Genomic DNA, 16,480 nt, shown 5'->3' with positions numbered 1-16,480 from the left:
TCTGTCTCTCTCTCTGTCTCTCTCTCTGTGTGTGTGTGTGTGTGTGTGTGTGTGTGTGTGTGTGTGTGTGTGCGCGCATGTCAGTGTATACATGCTTCCCTTGTTTTGATTTTGCTGGTGTGAAATTATTTGTTTTTTTTGTTTTCATAGGTGTAGTTAGCCTCATTAGCTTTAAGTTTTCCTTCTAGTACGGCTGGATTTGTAGGTAGATATTGCTTAAATTTGACTTTATCATGAAATATCTTAAGGCCCAATCCACAAGAAGGAACCCATACTGATACTACTAGGGTGACCAAGAACCAGAGACTGGACGGCTCAGAGCCCTGGAGTAAACTCAAACACTACTAGTCTAAATAAATGACTGAATAAATCAATAGAAACACCCTTAATGATAATCTGCTATATTCATTGATAAATGCCTTATCCAATAATGGTCAGAGAGGCTTCCACTGCAAGCAGATCAGAAGAGATCCAGAGACACACAGCTAGACATTATGTAGAGAGAGAGTCTAAATTGGAGATGTCCATCAAATTTCTCCCCTCAGTGTTCAGGAAATACCATGGAAGAGGAGGCAGAATGAATATAAGAGTCAGAGGGTATAGAGAACACAAGGAACCCAAGGCCCTCTGAATCAACTAAGCAAAGAGCATTTGAGCTCATAGAGACTGAAGCAGCATGTACAGGGCCAACATGGGTTCACACTAGGTCCTCTGTGCATGTATTTTAGCTATTAGCTTACTATTTGTAGGGACTTCTGACTGTGAGAAGATGCTGATTTCAGACTGTTGTGCCTGTACTTAGGACTCATTTCCTCCTGTGGGTTGCTTTGTGTAACTTTGATATGATAGTTTCTGCTTCATTTTATTATATTTTCTTTTGTCATGTTGGTTGTTATCTCTTAGGAGTCTGTTCTTTTCTCTTGAGAGACAGTAATAGATGGGATCCAGAGAGGAGGGAGAATAGTCAGAAACTGGGAGAAGTAGAGGGAAGGGAAACTATAATTAGGACATACTACATGAGAAAAGATCCTATTTAAAAAAATAAAAAATAAATCAAGGCAAAGGAAAACTTCATAAAGAAAAGTATATTTTTAACTATATGAGAAAAACTAAAAAGAAGTCAAAACAGTTTGAGTTTGCAGATAAAATCAAAGGTATGATTGTACATGAAATCATATAATTTAAAATTATATAGATGACAATGTCTTTGAATAATTCAGATACTTCATGATCACATATGTTGAAAATATTTTTTTGCTCCAAAGCCAAATAAATAGTGGCAAAATAGTGTCCTCTGGCTTGTAAGATACAGTTACTGTATTCTATTAGCTCAAATACTACCATGAAGCTTATATAGGTAAATGAAAAATATCAGAATAACAATGTATTCAGACATTATACTTTTTTCAAATAATTTCAATATAAATATCAAGAATATTATTGAAAAATATTTGCTATCAAACTACACTAAGATTCTGCAAAGTGTTTGTTAATACTGAAACTGGCCCCCAGACTTTAGTAGGCTCCAAGGCCTTAGCACAACTGATGCTGTGATGTAAGTATCAGTCAAGCCTTAGAATCCAGGATGTAGACAGGTAGCCATACCTGATAAAGAGTCAAACAACTCATAATCCATTGAAGCCTGTATCCCTGAATGCACTAGTTTTTCTTGTTAGCTTCTATAGCTCCACTCTCATCTAACTGCTCTAGTTAACTGAGATGTGTCAACTTAGGATGAGGTTTTTGTTCTTAAAATTTCACTCTGAGAAAGGCTAGGGGCTATACTCAATCCCCAAAACCCAGTGTAGTCACTGGCCAGCTAATACTTTCTATTGGCCTGAACTCATGTCTGAGTAATCTTCTCTGGTGGATAATCAACAAAATTAACATCTGTGAAGAATTTCAGAAGTTTTATACATTTTGGAGAGTAAAAAAAAAAAATCATTAGAAAGAATTATTTAAATAGCTTCACTGATACATTTAATAGAGAGAATTGTGAAAAATAAGAAGGTAAGAGAATTTGAATTCTCATCAATAACTTCCCTAGAATGATTGGATTAAAGCCTGAGGGTAAGGTATGATCCCCTAGAAAGGACAGTTATGTGCCTGGAAATTTTGCTCAGTTGTTAATAAGAAATTATTTTCACTGGGTTATCTATGTAAACTATTTCCTGTGGTAGGTCTCTGGTTGCATTAGAAAATTTTATTAATACTTCAGGGTATTTCTATGATGAATTAATGAGGATATATTTACATGAACATGCAACTATAATATAAGCCCTTTGCTGGTAACAGTTCAGGAGTGCAGCATTCTCTATAAAGTGATTTTGAGTTGGCAAAAAAAAAAAATGCTGTAGCTACTTCAGCACACAGAGCACCAGCTGGTGGATCACCATGTATGATCAAAAGTCAAACTCTCCATGACATTTTCCCCTTGTCGTTCTCCATGACTGTAAATTTGACTAAAATAACATAGAAGGAAGAAGATTATGATGGAAGATGTGCATAGGGCAATTTTAAGGATAAGCAAACATATTTTATATCAATAATATGCAATATATAATGGTGATTCCTTTCTATAGATGCAAGAAAGTGAATTATAAATCAGAGGACTGTAGCTGAAGTTTTGCTATGTCCCAGCCTGCTGGTGATCAAGATAAATCTCTCCCACTCAATTCCCTCAAATAAAAACACAGAGGCTTATGTTAATTATAACTGCATGGCTATGGCTCAAACCTTTTGCTAGCTTGCTCTTATATCTTAAATTAGCCCATAACTATTAATCTGTGTATCACCACACGTTCCATGGCTTTACCTGTGTCTCATTATATGTTGTTGCTTCTTGGGTGGCTCGCTGGTGTCTCTTTTCTCTTCCTGTTTGTTTGGATTTTCCACCTGCCTCTAAGTTGCCTTGTCATAGGCCAAATAGCTTTGTTTATCAACCAATCAGAGGAACATATTTTCACAGCATACAGAAAGACATTCCCCCATCAGGACCAGTATGTTAGAGCAAAGACTGAACACCACAGTCAGTTTTATTTATTTATTTTTTAAATTTATACTTTTACTTTGATTATGTAAGGATTAAATACAGTGGCTTATGCACATCAGGTAAGTTTGTTATCAATTACCTATAATACATTTCTATTATCTGTTCTCTTTTATTGTTGTTTCTTACTTGCGTAAAAATCAAAGGACATATGGCTAGCTACATTGCTGGGGTTTGAGGACTGCAGCATATGCATGCCAATTCTTCTTGAAAGCTAATGATAACCATCTCTGAGAATAACCAAGCTCCAGGTCATTTTGGATACTCTGTTGTTCTTTCAGCTACCACAAAACATCTAGGTGTGATACTGAATCTCATCAGGGACACTGTCCTCTGAAGGTATTTAAACAGGATATCTGCCTTTCTTTCCCTCAATCATTAAAATCAAAGGTGAGTCTGCTTCTAAATTCTGTCTTGAATGCCCTCAGTCACCTCTCAGTCTATCAAATATCCTGGCGAGTTTCATATGTTTACTCTAGTATGCTGTAACTTCAATTTTTTCCCCTTTGTAACAATCTGTTATTGAGCTACAGCAGTGTACCAGCATGGAAGAGGATAAAGACATATAGCTGGTTCTGAATTTCTATTTCTAAAGTAACACTATCCACTTGAGTCTACATGAGATTCTGTTTAAAATGGAATGAAATTGATTCTACCCAAAACAAGCACCAGCATTAATTACATTTGTGTAGTGGGTAGTCATCCCAGCCTTGGCCTGGAAGTTCCAACCCCCACTGAGGCTTCGGCAATGGTCATGCCCACAAGGCGGGGCTGAGGGAGGAACCTGAAGACCCAGGATGGAGAGGAGAGGTCTCTCTTGGTTCTGGGACCCTGGATGCTGGAGGTAGACTGAGCAGAGTTCTCCAGAGAACACCTCCGGACTGAGCCATACCCTACAACCTATCCCTTCATTTGTAAGTTACCCCACAAAATAAACCTCCCTTTTAACTACGTGGAGTGGCCTTAATAATTTCACCAATAAGAAACAAGCACCAGCATTAATTACATTTTTTAGAGTGCTCTTAAATTTCAAGAGAATATTGTGGTGATATTTTATTTGTATATTAATAAATAAAGTTTGCCTGGAGATCTGAGGTCATAGCCAGCCATAAACAGAAGTCAGGCGGTGGTCACACAAGCCCTTAATCCAATCACATGACAGGCAGTGTCTCTGTGTGGTCAAGGGCACAGCCAAGAAATGGTGACATGAGCCTTTAATCCTAGTACCAACCATAGAGACTTGGAGTTGTGTATAGACGGGTAGTAATGAGGAAGTGAGGTGGCTGGGTTAAGAGCCAATGAGAAGGCAGAACAGGAAGGCAATAAAGGTGCAGGTTTGACAGGAAGAAGCTCTTGGGAAGCTAAGGCGATGTGGTGAGCTGAGGTTAGCTGGTGGCTATTGCTCTGATTTCCAGGGCTTTCTACCTTGTATTTGGCTCTGTGTTTCTTATTTAATATGACTGTTTAGAAATTCGTCTACAGAATATTGTCAATCCTATTCCTGTTCCTCTCACACTTTCCACGGAACCTCTGGTTTACCATGTTAAGTGTTTAGTAAAGATGAAATTTCCATTATCTGTTTTGATAACATATAGTCATAAAGTGTGCTCTAAATTTCATAGTGTGGATAGATTCAAGGAAAATGGAGTCTATGATAACATTTCCTTTAAGCAGAATGATTATATACTTAGCACATTCACCCACTCTGATAAAAGAAAATACTTCTTTATAACCCATGCTGCCCTATGTGTAACAGAAAGCAGAAATGAAACTGCGAAACAAGAACAGTTTTTTGCCTTAAGTATGTGAAATACAAATTTATGCACAAGCAAAACTACTCATGATCATACTTAATGGTTTATTGTTTTTTCCCTCCTTCTTGCTTTATCGACCTCAGTAAACAAACATAGAGAATTTCTACATTTTGCCAGAATGTGGAACACAAATGGTGGTGATGGTAGAAAATGCATGATTGGCATCTTACTCAGCTCACATTGAGTGTCAGGTGATGCTGGATTATGAGTACAATGGCCACAACTCGGTATATACAGAAACTGCAATCATGAGCCTGTCAAGTGGGAAAATGAGACTTTGAGGGTATTTTATGGGCTCATATTTTCTGATAGAACAACGTTGTTCAAGAGAAATTAGTAATGATACCTATGCTTCTCAGATTTCATTATCAACTTGATAAAATGTTTAGTCGCCTGTAAGGGGTGCTTCTGAGAATGCCTTTGAGGGATTACCTTGTTAGCAGATGTGACAAGACTCACCTTTGTTGTGTGCAGTGGTGTTTTTCAGCAGGAGATCCTAGACTGCATGAAGTGGGGAATGCAGGTTGTGTACCAGCCTCTTTCCATTCATTGTTCCCTGCTTTCTCCTTGAGGTTGTGCTGTGTCTACCTGCTCCAAGCTCCTTGATTTCTCTGTCTGCACTGTGTGTGAATGGTAAGTCAAAATAAACACTTCCTCCATTGAATTGTTTCTGTCAGGGTATTTGAGTGTAGCAATGGGAAATGAAACTTAAAACACAAATTGTTATTAAGAAGTTGGTCCAGCTGGGCAGTGGTGGCACATGCCTTTATGTCTTTAATCCCAGCACTCGGAAGGCAGAGCCAGGAGGATCTCTTTGAGTTCCAGGCCAGCCTGGTGTATAGATCGATATCCAGGACAGGCACTAAAACTACACAGAGAAACCCTGTATCCAAAATCAAAATAAAAAAACAAAACAAACAATAAAAAAAAACCCAAAACCAAAGCCAAACAAACAAAAAAATAATTTGGTCCATGAAAATGATAACCCATGTGACACTTAGGCTATTGAGAATGCTCTGTGGGAGAGTTTAGAACTGTGGTCTAGAAAACTGTTGGACACCATAAGTAGAGCTTTATAGAATGTTCTGGTGGTGGTTAAAAGACAAGAATGATGAGGGAAATGAGTGTAGCAGAGGCCTTAGCTTGTGACATTTCAGAGGGGAACAAGTACTCTACCATAAACTGGAAAAGGTGACATCTATGTGATATTTTTGACAACAGTCTGGTTTCATTCTGCCCATGCCTCCCCGAACCTGGAGGTATCTGAAGTATAAGATGGGGAACTAGTTTGTTCAGAGAAGGCAATTTTAAAAGAGCAGCGCTCTTGGGCTAACAATAAAGAGCTAAGCACCTCTCAAAAGAAGTTTTCTGTTCTGCATCAGGTCACCAGGGATGCTGTCTTCAGAGAACTCCAGCACTTGGAAACTCTATCTTATGAAGAGTCTGATTCATCAAAAACAGAAAATATAATGTTATGCAGTTACCTGATCTGTGAAAGAATATATCTAGAAAAGTGTTTCCCTTGGATCAGCACACAGAACCTGAATCAACCGTGGCCCACAGAGACTAGTTTACATCCTAAATTATACTTAACTAGTCAGTGTTGCCAATGTTGCACTGATTTTATACACCTAGGAATTGCCCAGTTTTTAGGACTCCATTGACTCATAATTTTAGGAACAGCTACAGCCATATTATGCATAGAAAGGTCAGAGTCCATCCAGAGAAGGTTGGAGAGGCCACTCTATGAAGCTGTGAAGATGAAGTCTCAACTAGAGTAGAGAGGACAGGATATTTGGGATGTCAGTGTCATGTGACATGGCTTTTATCATTGTTACTATCATTGGAATTGACCTGGAACAGAATAGAAATATGTGTGCTACAGGAAGCTAAGCATATGAGACTACTTAAGCATTTAAAAGTCTAGTTGGTTACATTATAGGTCACAGATATTGAACTGGGAACTACAAAAATTTGCTCTTGCCCTGCTGAAGTTTGGTTCAGTTTTGATGTTTCTATACCTCCAATTATTCTTTGTAGCATGAGAATATTTACTCCATATTTTTCTGTTTTGGAAATATGTAACTAATATTTTGTTGTTTGTAACTAATATTGTTGTTGGTGTTTTTCTTTTTTCTTAAATAGGAGCACACAGTTCAAAGACTTTGGACTTTTAAAGTGTTAACAATTTAAACACTATGTGTATTCTGTTATAACATGGTTATATAGTTATAAGCCTATAGGAACAAGAGGTGGAAGGTTATGGTAAAGAAATTATGTGATTGAATGTCAAGTTGACAAATGATGAAAAAACAATGGCTAGTATTAATTGTCATGTTGAAAAAGAAATTGGAGCCACCTGAAATATATGGCTCTGAAATATTTGTGGATGCTGATATTTATTAATTATTTGATGTGGGAAGACCTATCTTTATTGAGAATGAGTCCATTCGACATTGAGGAGAGTCAGTTGAGGTCTAGAATCCAGGCATTTGTTACTGTTTTCTGGATGTTGTATTGGCTGTTTCTAGCTTTGTCAAGCTCCTGATACTTGGTCTTTCTAGTCATGATAGACATTTCAGAGGCAGTATGGAATTCTAAATACCAACAGAATCTTCCTAAAATATATGCACACATGAAGAAGACCTAAATGAAATTACCCAATAATGGGAGAGACAGGCCCCTAACTGGAAATTTTTGTCAGCAAATGAACTACTGTTGTTGGTTGTTTTTGCTCTTTTAGGGGGCCTGCCACCCAGCTCCCAAATAAATCACACAGGGAGGCTTATTTTTAATTATAAATGCTCATTCTTAGCTTGACTTGTTTCTTCCCAGCTTTTCTTGACTTTAAATTATTCCGTTGCTCTCTTCCCTCTGGGTCTTCTTCCTTTTCTGACTTCTGTTCATCCCACTTTCACTCTTACTCAGTGGCTGGCTGTGCTGCTCAGTGGCTGGCCCTCAGCATCCTCTTCTTATTCTCTGGCCATTTCTTCTTGTCCTCTCAGAATTCTCTATCTACTTATTCTCTCCATCTGCCAGCTCTGCCTATCTTTTCTCTTGCCTTGCAAATGGCCATTCAGTTCTTTATTAGATCAGGTAGGTGTTTTAGACAGGCACATTAACACAGATTCACAGAGTTAAACAAATGCAACATAAGAGAATGCAACACATCTTTGCATCATTAAAAAATGTTCGATAGCATAAACAAATTTAATACATTTTAAATTAATATTCTACAATATTTTGTCTAAACAATAAGAAATGTTTTAACTTTAACATAGTAAAACTATACATACCAAAACAGTTATCAAGTAAGAATTAATTTACAACATTCTGTCCATTTGTAATTAGCATATTTACTGAAAATAATGCATTATCTATTATATATTAGTAAATCACAAAATTTACTTTCTGTCTTAACTAAGGAAAACTGCAGTTATAACTATCTAATCTTCAACTCCATCAAAGGCCCAGGATGCAATATTATCTAACAACAGAGACATTTGGCTGCCTGGACAGTCACCAAAAATTCCTCTGCAATGTTGAGGCACTCATCTTTAGCTTACAGGCCCAGAATATTTGACTAACTTTTGAGTGAAGCAGTAAAATTGGAGGACTGTTCTGTCTTGTTTTGGCAAAGTTCAACTGTCTTTTTCCTGTGTGTCCTGCATGTCCAGTCTGCACAGCACATAGTCAGCAGTAAAAGGCAAGAGAGATTTCTTTACCCTGTGGCTAATTTTGCCACAATAAAAGCAAACTCCATAAGAAATGTCTTCAGTGCCCATCATCTCTGAAGTAAATTGGTACTACCAGGAGCAGAGACTATACATCTCATTGTCATGAAAAACCTTAGGTTAAAAAAAAATATTTTAAATACTATATTCTATAGAACTTTGAAGTGTTTAAAGACCATTTATCTATCTAAAACATACCTATTTAACCTTGAAAACATACTTAATGTGACTACAAGTTTAATTATTATACATTAACCACTAACCTCACTTCTTATTTATACACACACACACACACACACACACACACACACACATATATATATATATATATATATATAGTAACAAAATTAACTTTAAATTTGTATCAATATACAAACATCCATACCAATGCAAAATATTTGAGATTAATAGTTGTTCTTTTTAATTTAAAGTAGATTCAATAATCTACCCTTTTATCTTATCATTCCTATATTCCCCTAAATGATAACAAACATCCATAACCCATCTAATAACCAAAAGCCTCCCAGACCCCTCTTGGGCTTGTGGACATTGTGTTCCCAAACCACTTCCTGCTGTCTGTAGCCAACAGAAAATGAACTGCTGGGAGTCTTTGGAGGTTCCTTGTTTCAAGTACTCTGTCAATGTTTATTTATTTTTCTTTGTTTATCTTATTATATTTTATTATTATCCCTTAGAAGCCAGTTTGTTGTGTACTGAAAGACAGAAACAGGGTGGATCCATATGGAATGAGAGGACTAGAGGGCACAGAGGACAAGGAAACTGTAATCAGGAGATATTATATATATATATATGTAGTATAATATAGTAGATAAAATATATTTTCATAAAAGAAAATGGAATTTTATTTTTAATTTTTAAATGTTTTATTTATGTAGAACATATTTTTAGCCAATATCTATGAAAACAGGTTCCTGGCTATACCAGAACTGAATGGTCTACCTACATGTACAGTTATCAACCTAGTCAATATAAACACCATTTGAATTAATATTAAGCATCAGTATTATAACAGGGAACATTGTGATTGAAATGTCAAGGCTGTATATTCTGTCTTGACTAAGGAATCAAGGAAACTTCGAAGGAGGCAGGATGCTGAATGGAAATGCAGGTAAGAGTCAACTGAAAATGGGGCTAAAATGTGCTGAAGCACAGGGTTTAAAGTCAGCAAAATGCAATAAAATGTTTAGTAACAGAGAGTGTTAATGAAGAGCTGGATACATTCCATCTATACAAATTTGAAAAGCATAAGACTCTTTCTATAAAGTTGGAGAAATAAAAACTTTTTTTGTTGTTTTTAACTTTGTTTCCTTTTCTTAAAATTAACAATGCCTTTTACAACAACAGAAAGTGCCTAAGGTTTAATGTGTATTGTACTGCCTGGTGGATTCTATAAATACTTTCTCAGCTGCAAAGATGAAGAAAGCATGCAATCAATTGTTGTGTGAGTCTCTCTACAGTTTCTTTAACACAAAACAACAGCAGCAGCAACAAAAGCATCCTCTTTTTCTTTTGTTTTGTTTTGAGACAGGGTCCTGGGGATCTCAGCCTGGCCTTGAACTTGGTATAAAGCTCAGGAAGACATTGAAATTTAATCATCAGTACTCTCCAACTTCCCAGTTCTGGGATCACAAACAGGTGCCACTATACCAGATGTAATGCAAAGCCAGTTATAGAACCCAGATTTCCTGCATTCTAGACAAGGTCTCTACAAATGAAGCTCATTCTCAACACCTGTAGATAAATTCTTTTGCTTATTTCTTAAATTATTAAGTGAGCATATTCCACATATAAGTGATATGCAGATACAGATACTCATGTCTTATACACACTGTATGAGGAAGTGGAAGGTTATTTTTTTGTTGAGATAAAAGTCTACTGTTGAGATGTAAAAACAACACACCCTGAGAACTGCCTCTTTGTGTTTCATATGGTTGCTGTCTGAAATTCAAGCAAGACACTCTCATAGCAATTGGTTTTTATTACATGTTTTGGTGACATTGTAGCTTTCACCAAATGAAAACAAACAAACCAAGAAATAAACAAAAAGCACTGAAAAATTCATCACATAGAACAGAATAAGTTATTATGCTAGTACATCTAAGCAGAAATTTCTAGTGTGCTGACCCATAACTGTATCCAGTGCTCCTTAGGCCAGACTTAATAAACCTCCTTTCAGTTCAGTCTTCAAACCTGATTGAGTCATATAAAAAGTAAGCATGGTAATGGTGAAAGGTCTACAGCCCCATGATCAGAATAAGAATGGCTCTCTAATAAATTAAATAATTCTAACAAATCTTTCTCAGAATTAGTCATCAGTAAGAAATGACCAAATGAAGCTTGGCGGTGGTGGCGCATGCCTTTAATCCCAGCACTTTGGAGGCAGGGGTGGGCAGATCTCTGTGAGTTCAAGGCCAGCCTGGGCTACAGCGTGAGTTCCAGGAAAGGCTCAAAGCTACACAGAGAAACTCTGTCTTGAAAAAAAAAAAAAGACAGAAAGAAAGAAAAAAGAAAAAGAAATGAACCTTTGCATTTTAAAGTACATTTTGCTTGTGTGTTTTTCTTAACACCATGAATAGATACAAAACCAAGTAATATGAGTAAGCTGATGTCTTTTTTAAAGTCTATTTAGAGTTTAACTTAGGCATCTTCAGCAAGTTATGATTGTTGACAATACTAACTACTAATCTAAACAGGGGAATGTATTACAATTATAATAACCTGTCTACAAAATTCACACATTTTAATTGAGTTCTTTCCTATTTGCGTTTTCTCAGATAGTTAACTTGTTATACACCCTTTCTGTCTTTTGATAACTTTCTAAGTTTTGGATGCTAGGTTGTCTCTTATTCTACATTTTAATTTTTTAAAACAGTTCCTCTCAAAACTTCATTTTCTATGGTATAGTATATGTAAAATTATTAAACTTCTGATTTTCTCATAATAGTATTAATTTGAAAAAAACATTACTTCTATATTTATGGTTGGTCCATTTATCAGTTCCAATGTTTGCCATTATACCATTTGTTTTACATGCTTAGAGTTAGTATTAGGCTTGCCAACATGCCATCTTATGTTTTTCTGATTCTGTTGCATATTTATATTATTACTTTATTGTTGCTATGACCATCACATCATAGTGACTCTGCAGTTAATTTTATTTTTTAATTTGTTAACTTTTAGCACTCATATTATGTGATTCCACACATGTAAATATTTAAATGTGTTTTAATTAAATTTGTCCCCCATTCTCCTATGTCCAATTCACTCCATTCTCACTCCACTCATTTTCTTTCCTATTGTATGTCTTTAGTTTTGTGTGTTTAATTGATTGCTTTGTTTTAGATTCACTGAGTCCATTTTGTGCTCTCAGTAAAGGCATCCGTGTCTAGCCATATTCTGGAACACAGGCCCAGTTAACAAGCCCAGAACAGCCGCCAACTGTCAATATGTGCTTGTCTAAGGGAGAGAATGCGGGCCCTTTTCTATCCATAGTATAATTTTGTCTCCCTTGATCTTGCGTGAGTCTGGGTGTTTAGGACATCTGCTGAGCATGTCTGGAAAAACTTGTCTTGTAGTTGTCCTCCCCAAACTCTGCTCTTATTATCTTTTTACCCCTTCTTCTGGGATGTTGCCTGAGTCTTGGGGGAAAGGGGACATCAATTCAGCAAAGAAGCAGGACACAAGAATGAGAAAAGTCTTCACTAGTTTATATCAGACAGCATATGATTGTGTAGAACAGAAGAAGAACTAAAAAATGCTAAACACCAAGAAAAATTGCCCATTAAAAGTTGAAGTGTGAGTTCATGTGTGTAATTTCTGGTATTCTTAGGAGACACAATCTCACAGTGAACTCCATGTTCCTCCAGAACTTACAATCTCTATGCCCCATTTTTTGCTATGATCCCAGAGCCTTAGCTGTGGGAGCTGTATTGTAGATTAGCCACCAAGACTAGTCTCTGCTCCAAGGAGACAATTATTTAAAAGAAAAAAAAAGGCCATGATTAGGAAGAGAACATGAAAGCATATATGAGATGGCTAAGAGGGAGGAAGAGAAGGGAAAAATAATATAATTATATCATGATCTCAAAAAATAAAGAAATGGTTGAAGCAATTGAGATGTGGCACTAAAGGATTCTCAAGAGAGAAATAAAAATGGCTAAGAATGTATGTTAAAATTTTAAATGTTCAGCATCATTAGCCAAAGGGTAAATGCAACTTAAATTTATGTTCAGATTTCATCTTTCTCCAGATGGAATGACCAAGAGTATGCAAAAAGCTGACAACAAGGGCCAATGATGATACGAGGAAAGGAGATCACTGTTAGTGAGATTACACACGGCTATAGCCACTTTGGACATGAGTATGGGGTCCCCTAAAAAACCTAGAAAAAACTTTACCATATGACTATATTATACCACTGTTGTGCATATACTAGAAGACTAAATGTTACTACACAGACACTAGTTCATCTAAGTGTCTTGTATCTCTATCAAAAAAACACCAAAAAAACCAATTAATGACAACAGCCAACAGCCGTGGTGTTTGTCAACTAAAAAAATGGAGTCCATTCTCAATGGATGTGGATACAAAACACACCTAAGGCTCAGGGAACATTGTAGAAGAAGGGGCAGAAAGATTGTAAAAGCCAAAGGATCAGATATTTTGCTGTAAGGTTGTGTCTCCTAGTTACATCAGAAGCTACACCTATGAATTTTATGAGCATGACGACAAAAGCATGAACTGAACAAAGACTCTATGAATAAAGATGCAAAACTGCATGGGAACATCCCATGAGGCCTCAGTTATACACAAAGTACTACAGGAAATTGAGTAACGCTGAGAGTTGGGAAGTGATTCCTCCAGTGAAGAGCACACCAATTAGTTGTCTGGTGCCAAATGGTCAGCCGTGCATGAATTCATGCAAATTACACTATATGGATTCAATAGGTTTTATTTGATAATATATTTGTATGTACAAATACAGATATACATGCAATAACAGTTGATGAAAAAGAGACCATGAATTTGCAGGAGAGCAAGGAGGGGAATATGAAAGGGTTTGGAGAGAGGAAAGGGAAGGTAGAAAGGTTGTAATTAAAATAAATCTCAAAATTAAACATATAGAAATTCAAGAAGTGGTTCTTATGAACTATGGATGTGTAAAAAAATTATATAATTTTCAGGTAAATAATTAATCTGGGAATAATCATGCTCAATGTGGTCAGCTAGCCACAGAAAGAAAAGTACTACTTGTTTTACCCATATGTATACCCTAACTTTGAATCTTCAGAAACATATTTCATTTGGAATATCCACAGAAGTCAAGAGTCATAGGTGTATTTCAAACAAAGGAGGACTGAATGTAAGTGTTATGAACAGGGAAATGTGGAAAATTGCCGCGACTGCCTCGACCAGCAAGGAAGACGAACATCAGGCTCTTCTTTCAGCAGTTTATTCAGGAACCTTGAACAATCTTCTGACTTCTGACCCCGAGGAAACTGGCTCACAGCCTTAAGTAATCACTGGGTAGCCAACACCGATACGTCATGTGGGCACTACCAATAGGTCCAGGTGCATGTAAGCAAGCTAGATTCTCAGCCTTAGCCAATTAAGGAGTTGTTTATCACAGAGAGCGCTCCCTGTCAGGAAGGTGGAAGGCGGAAGGCGGAAGCCAGCACCATCTTTGAGTCATGGCTGTCCGCAGCTCTCTACAGTTCCCCCTTTTTTATTTTGCAACAGGCAAGAGTAGAGGTCTGATCCCTGTAGAGTGAATCAGGGACATTGTACTGATTTTCACTCTGGTGTCATCCACCCGATGAATACCAGACCCGTCCGATACCCTTTTTCACAGAGGTGGGACACAGGGCATCAACCCACATGCAATCAGACATGCTCTTCTTGGGGTCCAAGATCTCAGCGGGCCCCAAGTGCAGTGCTCAAGCCTCGCATCCTGTGCTTAAAACAACACTAATGTTTTAGGGTAGCCAGTCAGGCATGAGGGGACTGTCCTGCTTCAATGGTTGTAAAGGCTTGAATAATCATGGCTGCATTGCAACACTGAGAACCTCTGATCTGGCAAATGCACCACAGACACACAAAAGAAACTAACACCAGGAGGCCCGTCAAAGCTTCCAGACCCACCCACTCCTTAAGATGATTCATGGCAGCAGAGATCCACGAGAATAATGCTTCTGCCAATCGGTTGTCCACTCAGGTCGAGTTCACTGTGATGATAGCCACCCTCAGCTGTTCCATCAGGTTGTTGAATTCTCCCGTCCAATTGCCTAAAAGTTAACTGGACAACTGTTTAGACAGATTTGCAGCACGGGTAAAGTTTTCATACTGGATATTAGTCATGCACAACCCATCATATTTCCATTGACAGCCGAACTGGGCAATCTGCCAAAGGGTGTCAATTTGCTCTTATTGGCCGCAGCCTCTTCATTAGCAAACTCAATCAGGAATGCCTTCCAGTCTAAGTATTGGCCTGGGCTCAAGCACGCTCGTGCAAGCCCACTCCAATCACTGGGTGTCATGCAATTTAAGGCCTCCACCTGGGCTACAGTGAAAGAGGCTGTGATCCCATAGGTCCACACAGACTCGGCCAATGATTTTATCACCTTAAAATCTAAGGGCTCATGATACTGCTGTCCCTGTGGATCCTGGAATACTGGACAGGCTAGGTGTAACTCAGTTCTGACTGCTTTCCATACCCCTGGGCTAAAAGAGCTGAAAGTCCGGAGCTACCATTTCTGGGGTCCTCTGTACAGAGCGGAGGAGCCGAGGGTGCGGTGTGGCAGTGCGGAGGGTGGAGGGGGTGGGGGGGAGGGGTGGTGGTGGGGTGGTGGTGCATTCTCCTTTGTCTTTGTCTGGGTCTTCCTTCTCCTTCCCTTTCTTCCTCTTTCTTTGTCTTTTCTATCTGTTCTATGAGTGATTGCAGTTCCTCTGAGTCTGTAGACTCAGAGGTCTCTACTTCAGTAAGGTCAGGGTATAACCCCCCTCTTTTCTTCCCCTTTTCACTGTTTGCCTTTTCTGATCTCTCCTCCTGCAGCATTTCTAGGGCGGCCTGACCATTCTCTACCACTTCACTGTAATGCTGATCCTCAAGACAGCCTCTTATTAATTTCCAGACTGGCCTTACTCCACTCTTAAGCATTCCTTGTTCAAAGGCAAAATCTAGATCCCTTCCCAGTTTCTCCCAGGAGGATATCATGAGGCTTCCGGAAATGGCAAACCATGGGGCAACAATATCACACTCGTCCAAAAATCTCTCTAAGGTACTTTTCTTTATCTTTACTATCTTTGAGTGCAGTAGCTCGTTAAGAGCCAGAAAAATTGGGTGCGAAGAAGAAGTGCCCATGTCTAAAACTTTTCAATCTTTTAGACAGTCTTTCACTTTCACTTTTGGCTCATCTATCGACTAGCCCTTGGTTCCCGCTCTCTCTTTATCTACAGAGAAGAGCAAAAACCTTCCATGCTTTTGTCGCGGGTTCCCAATTTACCTGGGATTTACCGGTGCACCACCCTGACTGCAGAAAGTTGTGAGCCCTCATTGAAAGTAGTGAAGTTCCCCGTACAGGCCACCACTTGTTGTGATCGCCTCGACCAGCAAGGAAGACAGGACACCAGGCTCTTCTTTCTGCAGTTTATTCAGGAACCTTGAACAATATTCTGACTTCTGACCCCGGGGAAACTGGCTCACAGCCTTAAGTAATCACTGGGTAGCCAACACTGATACGTCATGTGGGCACTACCAATAGGTCCAGGTGAGTGTAAGCAAGCCAGATTCTCAGCCTTAGCCAATTAAGGAGTTGTTTATCACAGAGAGCACTCACCATCTGTGAAGGTGGAAGGCGGAAGCC

This window comes from Onychomys torridus, chromosome 18 (assembly GCF_903995425.1).
Source record: "Onychomys torridus chromosome 18, mOncTor1.1, whole genome shotgun sequence".
Classification (NCBI taxonomy): domain Eukaryota; kingdom Metazoa; phylum Chordata; class Mammalia; order Rodentia; family Cricetidae; genus Onychomys; species Onychomys torridus.
Note: the sequence above shows the minus strand (reverse complement) of the source record.